At 35.1% G+C, this 14010-nt stretch overlaps 1 protein-coding gene across 1 annotated transcript in view; it reads left to right on the plus strand.

The window, feature by feature from the left end:
- LOC123534208 (adipocyte plasma membrane-associated protein-like) overlaps nucleotides 1–12309 on the plus strand; it is a 77677-nt gene extending 65368 nt beyond the window's left edge. The window contains exon 11 of the transcript XR_008372302.1: nucleotides 8018–12309. The gene's annotated coding sequence lies outside the window, so the exon portion shown is untranslated. The remainder of the gene's footprint in view (nucleotides 1–8017) is intronic.
- The last annotated feature ends 1701 nt before the right edge of the window (nucleotides 12310–14010 follow it).

Consider the following 14010-nt stretch of genomic DNA (forward strand, 5'->3'; position numbering starts at 1 on the left):
GATATTTTTTGCTTATTTCTGTATTAATATCGGTTAGATTTTCTTTAATTACATTGTAACGCACATAGTGCCCAAAATAGAAATGTTTTTCTGCTCAGTTTGCCTCAACCTAGTGTGCTACGGCATTTTACATTTCTTTGTCAGAGTGATTCTGTCAAATACCTTTTCAGTGGCAAAACCAGTTGGGCAAGAATTGTGAGAAAATGATAAAATCACAAGTTCAAGTTTGTTGATTTTAGTTTATAAATAAACATTTTGTGCATGTTGTGTTTAGAATATCAACAATACATGCGGGGTTCTTTGGTGTGAAGATGAAATCATTAAGATATCATTAAATAGATCTTTTGTCTTTTTTACTGTTTTTAAAACAGTAGGAATTTCTTTCCTATCATATTACACTTTGTGCAATATTTAAAAATCTCTGGTCATAATTGTTATAGAATTCCCTTTTAAAGATAAAAACATGTCAGTATGTACAAGTTTAGAATGATTGAATAAACAGTCATATGTTGAACTAGGTGACCAAAGTTATAAAAATGAGTTTGAAAACCGGTCTCAAATCTTCTTCATCTGATTGGTCGATACTAAGCTCAAATTTGAATTGACCAATGACAGGGCAGCATTCAGTGACTGGTCTCAAAACTCAGTTTCATAACATTGGACACAGTCTGATACATATTTTGCTCATGTTGAGAGATTTGATTATTTTTTACCTTTTCTATGGTTACAGAAGGTAGTGTATGTGATGAACATCTTAAAAAGATGAAGGTAATGCAAACTGAAGGGAATTGTAAATTATTTTGGAAAAGTCACAAAAATCAAACATTGATGATATTGTTTCTTTCTTCTAAAAAAGTGCATTGTGCTGTGTCATTTGGAAAAGTCACAAAATTCAAACATTGAAGATATTTCTTTCATCTAAGATTGTGCATTGTGCATTGCCATTGATAGCTAAGTTTTAGACTTATAAAGTACTAACGTATAAAGGTATGATAAAGCTGGGAAGAAAAGTTTACAACTGACAGGGTATCTGTTAAAACAGTCCAACTGATAATCATTAACTTCATATAGTACACCTGTTTCATTAATTCCATTGAACTATATAGATGTTTATTATATACCATACTATAAATAGTAACAAAACTGCGTAGGACCAGATCCAGTAAGCCAGGTCAAATAACCTGAAGTGGGCACTATAACTACTTATTTCCCTGTCTTTAATGAGTGATGTTATTTTCAACGTCATTTTACCCCTGTTTTTGTCGTAGTAAAAATTTGTTAATGTTGATATTTTACCTGATTAACTGATTTAAACAATCAAGTAATCGTTACTGTGTATAGGGATATATTAAACAACTCATTAAACAGCAGTGATGTTCCTTGCATGGTTATTAGCACTCCTAAACCTATATTAGGACTCTGGCTATGACGTCATGCAATACATGTTGAGTTGTGCCAATAACCACTTCAGGCCAGCCATTGCGATGTATGATATATGTTGACCTCTTTTTAAGTGAGTCGAGTTATTTTTTAATCAAGTTATTTATTGTCTGAATCTGCGTGTCTACATTTTGTATCTTACAACACCATTTCTTACGACAGTTGTTCTGCCAGAGTCCATTTTTAAAGTGTGATGACAGAGAAATGAGCTGCACCATGAGAAAATCAACATAGTGCATTTGCAACAAGCATGGATCCAGACCAGCTTGCGCATCCACCCAGTCTGGTCAAAGGGGTTTATTTTGTTCGCTTTCAAAGCCTATTGCAATTAGAGAAACCGTTAGCGAACAGTATGGATCCTGACCAGACGGCGCAGATGTGCAGGCTGGTCTGGATCCATGCTGGTCGAAAACGCACTATGTTGGTTTTCTCATGGGGTGGCTGAAATTCAATGTCTTGAACTTACTTATCTCGAAGAATTTTTCAAGTTTCATCCAAAAAACAAGTGCACATGATACCAATTATGTCTCCCACCACACAGTGGTGTGGGAGACATATTGATTTACTCCAGTCTGTGTGTGTGTGTGTCTGTCACAAAGCTTGTCCGCACTCTAAGTCGAACATTTCTCAACCGATTTTCACCAAACTTGAACAAAATGGTTTGACCATAAGACCTCGGCCAAGTTCGATAACTAATCAAATCGGTCCCGGCGTCTTGGAGTTATGGGCCCCTTTAATTACCAAAAATCGGTCTTTTTACTCTTGTCCGCCCTCTAATTTCGAATATTTCTCATCCAATCTTCACCAAACTTGAACCCAAAATGTTTTGACCATGAGACCTCGTCCCAAGTTCGATAACTAGCCAAATTGGTCCAGGATTTTGGAGTTACAGCCCTTGAATTATCGAAAAATTGGCCTTTTTACTCATGTCCGCACTCTTAATCAAACATTTCTCATCCGATCTCACCAACTTGAACAAAATGTGTTTGACCATGAGACCTCGGCCAAGTTCGATAACTAGCCAAATTGGTCCAGGCATTTAAAAGTTACGGCCCTTGAATTATCGAAAAAAATTTGGCCTTTTTACTCTTGTCTGCACTCTAAGTCAACATTTCTCATCCGATCTTCACCAAACTTGAACAAAATGTGTTTTACCATGAGACCTCGGCCAAGTTGATAACTAGCCAAATCGGTCCCGGCATTTAGGAGTTACGGCCCTTGAATTATCAAAAAAAATTGGCCTTTTTAAATCTTGTCTGCACTCTAAGTCGAACATTTCTCATCCGATCTTCACCAAATTGAACAAAATGTGTTTGACCATGAGACCTCGGCCAAGTTCGTAACTAGCCCAAAATTTGGGCCAGCATTTTAGAGTTACGGCCTTGAAATTTCCAAAAAAAATCTGTCTGTTTACTCTTGTCCGCTCTCTAAGTCGAACATTTCTCATCCGATCTTCACCAAACTTGAACAAAATTTTGTTTGGCCCCTAAGACCTTACCCAGGTTCGATAAAATAGCCAAATCCGCCCCGGGACTTTTGATTTATGGCCCTGAATTACTGGGTTGATCCATCATCCAGACCATCTAATTGGATCCACTCGTCTAAAACATCTAGAGAAACTAACATTTTTCAGAGGGGGAGTTGTGGGAGACATGCGCTTTTCTCAAAAGCATCTCTAGTTTAAGTTTAATTTTTGTTAAATCCAAGTGAAACAACTCTATCTCTTGGGAAATTTTAGTACGAGTTTCTGCCAATCTTCTGTAATTTTATATATAAGTTTTTTTTAAGTTTTAAGTAATGTATTAAATGTGTTCCAGCAAAAAAGCAATTCATTTAAAAAGTTGTGAGAACAGTTTAAAATTGAAATTCTTAATTTACTTTTTAAGTGTTTAGTTCTGTGATGAACGAGACTGTGAAGTGGGTTGGTATGCAGGCACTTTTCAAAAGTATTTTTAAAAGTTTTTTTACTTGACTATTACTTTGAAAAGTAGACATAGTGCAAAATGAAAGAGAAAATGTTTCTGAATCCAACAATTTTTATTATTGTTGGTACATGATTTCCCGTCAGTAGATACAGGTTTTCAAAAATAAAGTAAATAAACCAGTAAATTTAAAAACAGTTGGCAGAAATATTGCAAGATGGAAATATATAAAAGTCTCTTAGAATATAATATGTTTGTGGTAGATACTTTTGGTCACGACTCAATGTAAACAGCTTTTCCTCACATAAAACGTCCAAACTGTATTTAGCAGCCAGCCAAAAGAGCAACAGTCTGGTTGCTTAAGGTAGATGGCTACCCAAGACAAGTTGATATTAGAACAAAAAAAATCCATTTGGGAAGTAAGCTGATTGGCCGCTTACTTAATCTTTCCCTTTTTAGACCAAGATCCTTGCAGGCTGATCTTGGTCTGCACTGTTTGCTATTCAGTCATAAACTTTCTGTGAACAATTTCCCTTTGAATAATAAAGTGGGACTGCCCAAACGAATGATGGACCAGTCCAATTGGAAGATTTGGGTTTTAAAAACAGGTGGCTGCTAAGGAAGATTAGCGTATACCAGAATCTGATGCAGGAATGTGACCAGTACCTCCTCAATTCATTTTTGATAGCTCTTTTTTGCATTAAGCACTATTTTATTTATATTTTTTTTCTGTACATGTTGTTAAATCCCTGAATAAAAGTATATAGAAAGTATATTTTTGAAGAGTTTTATTTCTTTTGAAAGATGCTGTTAATAAAGCCTAAATGCACATACTTCATTTTTTTAGCTGTCAATAAAACAACTTTTTAAGTCTTGCTGTAAATAAACTTTAAATGTGCACATGATGTCAATTTAAACTCGTTTCTGTCAATAAAAACTACCGTATACTTTGTTAATCTTGCTGTAAATGAAGTCTTAATTGCACGCTTGCTGTCAATTTAAACTCTTGCTGTCAATAAAACTACTCTTTTACTGTGTTAATCTTGCTGTAAATGAAGTCTTAATTGCCCACTTGCTGTCAATTTAAAGTCTTGCTGTCAATAAAATCTATACTTTGCTAATTTGGGTGTAATTTAAGTCTTAATGCATGCTTGTTGTCAAAAAAAAAGATTTGTTTCACTTTTACAGTTTCTTTATCTGGCCTTTGTTGTCTAAAGAATGATTCAAACGCAGTCAGGTTTTTAAAGCCATGCTGTATATAAAAAAATTTTTTTTTCTAATTTTGTAGTTTTAAAACTGTTATGCTGTTTCAAAGGCCTTGCTGTTAATAAGCCTAATTTTTCAAAATGCAGTTTGTTAGCCTAAATGCTGTTCATTAAAGCCAAAATTTCACTGGAAAATAGTCTGTTGACTTAATTGCACCCTACCGAACTGGATTTATGTTAGTGTCCACAGCCTGGTAGATTTTTTGGTAGAGACTTAAAGAAAGGTACAGTGTTAGGTTGGCTTTACAAAATGATGGGAATTCTTAACATAGATACAGTTTGGTACAGCCTTGCTGTAAAACAGGACAAAAAACACACTTGCCAGTATCAAACTTGTTTTTAATTTTAAAGAATTTTATAAATTTTAAATTTTCCATTTTCATTTCATCTGAAATGTTCATGTTTGCAGAAATGTTTCCTCAGTGTTGATGATGAAAACATAGTTTCTACATTGATGTGTCTTTATTATAATAATTGAGCCGTGCCATGAGAAAACCAACATAGTGGGTTTGCGACAAGCATGGATCCAGACCAGCCTGCGCATCTGCGCAGTCCGGTCAGGATCTATGCTGTTCGCTTTCAAAGCCTATAGCAATTAGAGAAACCGTAAGTGAACAGCATGGATCCTGACCAGATTGCGCGGATGCGCAGGCTGGTCTGGATCCATGCTGGTCGCAAAGCCACTATGTTGGTTTTCTCATGGCACGGTTCAATTACGTTTTAATGTGTATTTACAATTAACTGATACAATGTCTATGTAGCAGTATAATGATGGATGATAGTGTAGAAGTCTGGGTATTGCAATTTTATGGCAATATTTCTAATGCAAAGAGTGTCCTTATGTGTTATTTAAAGATACATGTACTTAGATAAATGTACTTGACTCTAGATAAATGTCAAAATATTAGAATTTTCAAAACAGAATGAAAACCTCTGCAGAGTGTTTAAAAACCATCAGTAAATGTGATATCAGCTAGTGTTTTGTAGTAAGCCACAAAGTTAGCTATAATCCTGCAATATTTCAACACAGTTCCAATCTTAACCGAGGTAGTAATAAAATTTTCTGTACATTTTATAAATTTCATAAATGTAGTTTCTTCATGTATTGTATCATAATTTTGGGTTTGATTTTCATGGCCTCCGAAGATGGAGGGTTACATCATTTAGCTCATGTTGGTCAGTCTGTTAGTAGACATGAGCCGTGCCATGGGAAAACCAACATAGTGGGTGTGCGACCAACATGGATCCAGACCAGCCTGCGCATCCGCGCAGTCTGGTCAGGCTCCATGCTGTTCGCTTTTAAAGCCTATTGGAATTGGAGAAACTGTTAGCGAACAGCATGGATCCTGACCAGACTGCGCGGATGCGCAGGCTGGTCTGGATCCATGCTGGTCGCACACCCACTATGTTGGTTTTCCCATGGCATGGCTCAGTCATTTGGTTTCCAATCTTATAACTAGAGAATGCTTCAGCCAACATTTGTTAAACTTCATAGGACGATTGCCAGGCCATCATGAAGCATATGCATTTCAGTAACAGCTTTAGGTTTACTTGTAATAAGTGATGTGAGTGTTTTGGTGGGTAAAGGAAAGTAGTTGGTCAAGAAGAGACAGGAACTATTTCAAAATATCTAAAATATGACAGTGCATGCAATATATTTATACAGAAATTTTATACTTATATTGTACATCATACCTCACTATACATTTGTGTCAATAGGTTGAGAGAAATTTATGTACATTTTTAAAGTGATTTCACACAATGTCATGCTTTTTACAGTTTTCTTGTTATTTGAAAGAAATATTTTAACTTTACACAGAAAATTGATTCATTAACTAAGGATTTTTGTAGTCGATGAATTATAAGTTTCCACCTTAACCATAGATATTTTTTAAAAAACTGGTATAAGTTACTGAACTTATTTTATGTTGGTCATTTATTTATGGTAATTCAGTTTACAAAGACAAACTTTGTTGTTTTTACTTAGCAGTGCTACTTGCAGCTATGAAATGCAAAAAGACAGTGAAAAATAAAATATTATGAAAAATTTACATTGTATCATTTAACATGATACATAAACATTTCTAATATATTCAGTAAACTAATATAAAATAAAAAATTAATGTAAATTAAATGTTTGTCAGTAACAGTTCCTCTTGCTGAGCTAATATCTATCAGGAGTCTTAAGGGTCCATATTCATTAACCCTTATCATGCTGAACACGATTGATTCTGCCTTTGCAACCAGTGTAGATCTTGATCAACCTGCACATTGTGCAGTCTGATCAAGATCTGCACTGTTCGCCATTTGGTCAGTATCTTTTTAGAAAGCACCCCTTTTAACAGTTAATGGTACTGTACTACTGTCCAAATTGAAAGATGGACAAGTTCATTATAGAAATATAGCAGGGTAACGGTTAACATTTAAAGTCTGAAATTTAGACTTAAGAATGGCATGTATTCATTTTGCTGTAACTTTGTTTATAACAGATTTACACAGATGAAATTTGGCTGAGCCCTTTCAAAATATAGAATGCACTTTTTCCTCACAATCTGGACTAGTTTAACAAATCTAGAACTTCAAATTTTAATGAATATGGGCCTGTCTTTGCAGTTTAAATGCAGACAATCATAATCAGTGTAGTAATATGTCGCTTTATACATTAATTTGCTAAGTTGTTGGATGTATGTACAATTTTAAAAATAAAAGATTTGCCATGTTATTGTTATACATTGTTTTATTGTACACTGTTTTAAAAACTGGTGCAGCTTAAATGCTTTAAAATTAGACCAGTTAAGCTGACATCCAGTTTACCATTTTAGATAGCGGAGGACAAATTTGTTAACCAGGCAGTTCTGACTGGTGTCTCCAGTGTTATGGCCCTTGAAGTAGTTAAAAGTGCAAAAAAAACTGAGTGTCAACCCAATAAATAAACAATTTTTAGCTAGACAGCTATTCTACACACCCTGGTGTCGGCGTCACACCTTGGATAAAGTTTTGCATGCAAATACATATGGCTATCATTTAAAGGTATATAGCTTTGAAACTTATTTTTTCTTTTTCTAGGTCAGTTACCAACCTCATTGGGTCAAGTCCCATAACTCTGACATGTATTTTGAGCAAATTATGCCCCCTTTTGGACTAAGAAAATCCTGGTCAAAGTTTTACATGCAAGTTCCTATCTCCAAAACTAATGCAGATATTGAACTGAAACTTCACTTGTGTCTTCGGGGTTATAATACTAGTTGATAGCATCAAGTGCCATAACTCTGACCTGCATTTTGGCCAAATTATGCCCCTTTTTGGACTTAGAAAATCCTGGTTAAAGTTTTGCGTGCAAATACATACAGCTATTACTAATTGGCATACAGATTTGAAACTTATTTTTAGCTCGACTATTCGAAGAATAGTCTAGCTATTCTACTCACCCTGGCGTCGGCGTCGGCGTCGGCGTCGGCGTCACACCTTGGTTAAGTTTTTGCATGCAAGTACATACAGCCATCAATTAAAGTCATATAGCTTTGAAACTTATTTTTTCTTTTTCTAGGTCAATTACCAACCTCTCTGGGTCAAGTCCCATAACTCTGACATGTATTTTGAGCAAATTATGCCCCCTTTTGGACTTAGAAAATTTTGGTTAAAGTTTTACATGCAAGTTACTATCTCCAAAACTAATGCAGATATTGATTTGAAACTTCAAATGTGTCTTCGGGGTTATAAAACTAGTTGATAGCACCAAGTCCCATAACTCTGACTTTCATTTTGGTCAAATTATGCCCCTTTTGGACTTAGAAAATTCTGGTTAAAGTTTTGCGTGCAAGTACATACAGCTATTTCTAAAAGGCATATAGATTTGAAACTTATTTTTTCTTTTTCTAGATCAATTACCAACCTCACTGGGTCAAGTCCCATAACTCTGACATGTATTTGAGCAAATTATGCCCCCTTTTAGACTTAGAAAATTTTGGTTAATGTTTTACATGCAAGTTATTATCTCCAGAACTAATGCAGATATTGATTTGAAACTTCACATGTGTCTTCGGGGTTATAAAACTAGTTGATAGCAGCAAGTCCCATAACTCTGACCTTCATTTTGGCCAAATTATGCCCCCTTTTGGACTTAGCAAATTCTGGTTAAAGTTTTGCGTGCAAGTACATACAGCTATTACTAAAAGGCATATAGATTTGAAACTTACTTTTTCTTTTTCTAGATCAATTACTATCCTCACTGGATCAAGTCCCATAACTCTGACATGTATTTTGAGCAAATTATTCCCCTTTTTGGACTTAGAAAATACTGGTTAAAGTTTTGCGTGCAAGTACATACGGCAATTACTAAAAGGCATATAGATTTGAAACTTATTTTTTCTTTTTCTAGATCAATTACCAACCTCACTGGGTCAAGTCCCATAACTCTGGCATGTATTTTGGGAAAATTATGCCCCTTTTGGACTTTGAAAATTCTGGTTAAAGTTTTACATGCGAGTTTCTATCTCCAAAACTAATGCAGATATTGAATTGAAACTTCACATGTGCCTTCGGGGTTATAAAACTAGTTGATAGCAGCAAGTCCCATAACTGATATGCATTTTGGTCAAATTATGCCCCCTTTTGAACTTAAAACTCTTTTGATATTTAACCTTTTTGGGTAATATTTTCCTGCTTCTGTGACAATATTTCGAATAGTCGAGCTTGGCTGTCTTACGGACAGCTCTTGTTTAGCTCGACTGTTAGAAGAATAGTCTAGTTATTCTACTAACCATGGCATTGGCGTCGGCGTCACACCTTGGTTAAAGTTTTGCATGCAAGTACATATGGCTATCATTTAAAGGCAAATAGCTTTGAAACTTATTTTTTCTTTTTCTAGATCAATTACCAACCTCACTGGATCAAGTTCCATACCTCTGACATGTATTTTGAGCAAATTATGCCCCCTTTTGGACTTAGAAAATCTTGGTTAAAGTTTTACATGCAAGTAATTATCTCCAAAACTGATGCAGATATTAAATTGAAACTTCACATATGTCTTCGGGGTTATAAAACTAGTTGATAGTACCAAGTCCCATAACTCTGACCTGCATTTTGGCCAAATTATGCCCCTTTTGGACTTAGAAAATCCTGGTTAAAGTTTTGCGTGCAAGTACATATGGCTATCATTTAAAAGCATATAGCTTTGAAACTTATTTTTTTCTTTTTCTAGATCAATTACCAACCTCACAGGGTCAAGTCCCATAACTCTGACATGTATTTTGGGCAAATAATGCCCCCTTTTGGACTTAGAAAATCCTGGTTAAAATTTTACATGCAAGTTACTATGTCCAAAACTAATGCAGATATTGAATTGAAACTTGACATGTGTCTTCTGGTTATAAAACTAGTTGATAGTATAAAGTCCCATAACTGACCTGCAATTTGACCAAATTATGCCCCCTTTTGGACTTAGAAAATCCTGGTTAAAGTTTTGCGTGCAAGTACATATGGCTATCATTTAAAAGCATATAGCTTTGAAACTTATTTTTTTCTTTTTCTAGATCAATTACCAACCTCACTGGGTCAAGTCCCATAACTCTGACCTGTATTTTGGGCAAATTATGTCCCCCTTTGGACTTAGAAAATTCTGTTTAAGGTGTTGGGTGCAAGTTACCATCTGCAAAACAAATGCAGATATTAAATTGAAAAGTCACATGTGTCTTCGGGGTTATAGAACTAGTTGATTGCATTAAGTCCCAAAACTTTGACATGCATTTTGGGCCAATTATGCCCCCTTTTGGACTTCTGGTTAAAAAGTTTTGGTTGAAACTCTATTGATCTTTTAACATTAGATTAATATTCCTGCTTCTTTGACAACAATTTGAATAGTTGAGCACTGGCTGTCTTACGGACAGCTCTTGTTTTCTTTGGTCTCAATCATACACAAGGTATTTCTCTACAAAAACTAGTTCAAGATCGGTAACTAGCTCTCTAGGCCCTTGACTGAGACAAAGTTCTTAAAACTGTCAGTGTCCATTTTATTTCAAGAGTTTATTTTCTTAGAAGTGTACAACTTATATACAGAGAATATTTATAAATTCTAGGTAAAGTTTGATAACCAGTCAGTAAAGGTCAGCATCTACTGAGTTATGGCCCTTGACTTAGACAAAATTGTAAATGTTGACAGTGTCAATTCAATAGCTCAAATATTTTCTTGGAACTCAACAATCTCTATACAGCTGTTCCACTATGAAATCTAGGTCAAGATCGATTACTATCCAGTTTAAGCCAGTCATGTATTTATGCCTCCTTAGATGGGGTTTATTGTTTTGCTTATGTCGGTCCAAAGGTTATTTGGTTCTGATCAGTAACTAGAGAATTCATGCATAGGCCTACACTGATCAAATTTCATAGAATAATTGCCCTGTTTATGAGTCCTATAATTTGGTGGTCAAAGGTCAAGACCAAATGGATCTTGAGACTGAAAACAAGTTTCCAATCTGTAACTGGGGACCAATTTGGCTTACAATGGTTGTTGAACTTCATATGATTGCCTGTGGTCACTAGATTACCCCCACCCCCAATTAATTTCTTGGCAAGTATATCAGAGGTCAAGGTCCAGCTGATCTCTAGACTGAAAGCTGTTTCATATCAATAAATGTAGAATGCTATGGCCTTGGACTGACAAACGTGACAGGATGATTGCCTGTGGACAGAGATTCTAGAGGTCAGCAGGCCGAACATCCGTACCTCCAGACTAAAGATTGTTTTTTATTAAAAGCTCTCAAGTGCTTAGGCCTATGGTTATCAAACTACATAAAGTAATTACCTATTGTCAGTAGATTATCAGACCTCCTATTGGTTTTAAGGATAAAGGCCAATGCTGTAGTAAACTGGATAGACAATTGGTAAATTAATTGAGAATGCTTGAGCCTAGGGACAACAAATTTTGTTTTATGATTGCCCTATGGACAGATGATCCCTGTTGGTTTTAACGTTAAAGATCAAGGTTGAAGAAACCTCGAGACTGAAATTTGGAATATTAATGGAGAATGCTTCAGCCTAAGGACAAGAAATTTTGTTTTACGATTGCCTATGGAGAGTAGATGATCCCTATAGATGTTAGAGTTAGTTTGTCAAAGTTCACAGTAAAAAGGTCAAGGTTTCAGTGAGGTTCAGGCTGAAAAGGGCTTCTGATAAATAAAGGGAGAACACATTAGTTACCTACTGTCAAAATGTATTGGATATTTGTATGTGGATGACCCCTATTTTTTGGTCCATATTTACATTTTTGGGTTCCATACATACAAGGTCATGGCCATAGAAAATTTTTATGTTTTCTTTATATTCTCACAATTTAGGGTAGACAATATTTTGAGTATTTGAAACATACAGCACAATAATTTTAGGACAATTCCTAAAAAATGGAACTGATTTACTTAATCTAGACAACAGACTGAGATCAGGTAAAACCTTCTGTCACAGGAACCTTATTTTTATGTATTGATAATAATACAACTGACAAGATTCAATGCTTCCAAATTAAAAGTTATCAGATTTTTACCTTCTTGTAAACATCTATGTCTTAGAGTTATTGCATATACAGTGTTGTTATTATTCATTTTGTTTGTGTCCTATAAATAGTTTTGATGTATGTGGTTCTAACAGCTGAATAAAAATTTATAATACTGTTAATAAATGTTTAAAGCCAAGTAACTTGTGTATGTTGTCATTTGGGATGCTACAGCCGGGACTTGTCTGGATTTCAGGCTTTGAGATTACAAATTTTCTAACCTTGAAAAATTTAGCACGAGAATAATCCAGTAACACCTTAATAATAACTGTTACTGGAGTTTTGACTTACTTAAATTTTTCAGGGTAAGAAAATGTATGATTTCAATGCCTGATATAATATCACCGAGACATGTTTGAATTTCCATTTCTTAAAGAGAAATCATTTTCCAGCTTCCTTTTGGAACATTTTCAATATCCTTGGGTTGGCATTCACTTTGCCTAAAAAAGATGCGAAAACCAGCATTTAAAACTGTGCAAAATATAGATTTTGTTCAGTAAAAACAATCGAACTATTTTTGGTGGAGGGGACACTTAGCTCAAGTGCAGATCTATGGATCGTGGGGTCGTGAATTCAATCCCTGGGCATCGCGTATCTTCTCTATGAAGTCTCATCTTGAATCATTCGTCCTCCACCTCTGATTCATGTGGGGAAGTTGGCAGTTACTTGTGCAGAACAGGTTTGTACTGTACAGAATCCAGGAAGACTGGTTAGGTTAATTACCTGCTGTTTCGTAACTGAAATACTGTTGAAAAGCAGTGTTAAACCCTAAACAAACAAACAAATTTGTCTGTCTGTCTGCCCACCCATCCTATCATCTGAATTTGTGTTGTGTATATCTAAACAAAAGTATTTGAGCTGGTCATCAAACCTCACAGGATTGTTATTCAGCATGTGAATGTGCACTGGTGTTTTAATTGAGATTTCACACATCCAGATCAGAGTTATGGCCCTTGACTTAGTCTAAAATATGCATACAGTGACAGGAGTGGGGCACCAGTGTCTCTTGGAACTCTAAATGAATACATTTCATTGGTTACTTTATAACCTACCTGGTCATATAATTACGTTTTCCTAATAAATTAATTTTTTTATGCAGATATCTATTAGTAACAGATGCATATGAATGTAAACAGTTAAAAATTGGTGAGAAAATACATTAAGAAAGATAAAGAGGGCTAAGTACTGTGTTTGTATACTAGTATTTAATTTTTTCAATTTAATCAGATGTAAAGATTAACAGTTTATACTTCAGCAAATGAGAACTGCACATATCAATTGTCTAGAGCTATAAGGTCATAATTGCTATCAAAATAATTTCTTTTTCACGTATAACTTTATACAACATTGACATAACAAACAAAAGCCTGCTGTATTTCTAATAAATGCAATATGTGCCGTTCTAAATGAAACACCTGCTCAGTTATCTTAGTAGATAGAGCATTAGACTAAGAATGGAAACATTTTGTGTTTGATATAAAGTACATGGCTGAGATTGAGATCACTCAAAGCAACAGACAGCCTTGACTTTGATTATATTAAAGACAACATGGGTAAACCATTTCCCTGAAAGTATTATTCATGGAAAACTCAAAACTATTGTGTGATATACCATTTGGGCAGCACTATGAAGTTCAGCATTGTGCTCACTGCAACAACTTGATACTATCCATATATGACTGAAAAGGCCTTACCTGGAAAAGAAGCTTTGAAGTACATACTGAACGGACAAACATGATCAAATTTTCTTTCTGCAGAATATCACAGCTTGTAGAAGAACTGCTTTCTAAAATAGTTTTCTGAGCAACTGATGGAAGTATAAGGGTAGTCTGTTATACTG

Source organism: Mercenaria mercenaria, chromosome 1, assembly GCF_021730395.1.
Source record: "Mercenaria mercenaria strain notata chromosome 1, MADL_Memer_1, whole genome shotgun sequence".
NCBI lineage: Eukaryota > Metazoa > Mollusca > Bivalvia > Venerida > Veneridae > Mercenaria > Mercenaria mercenaria.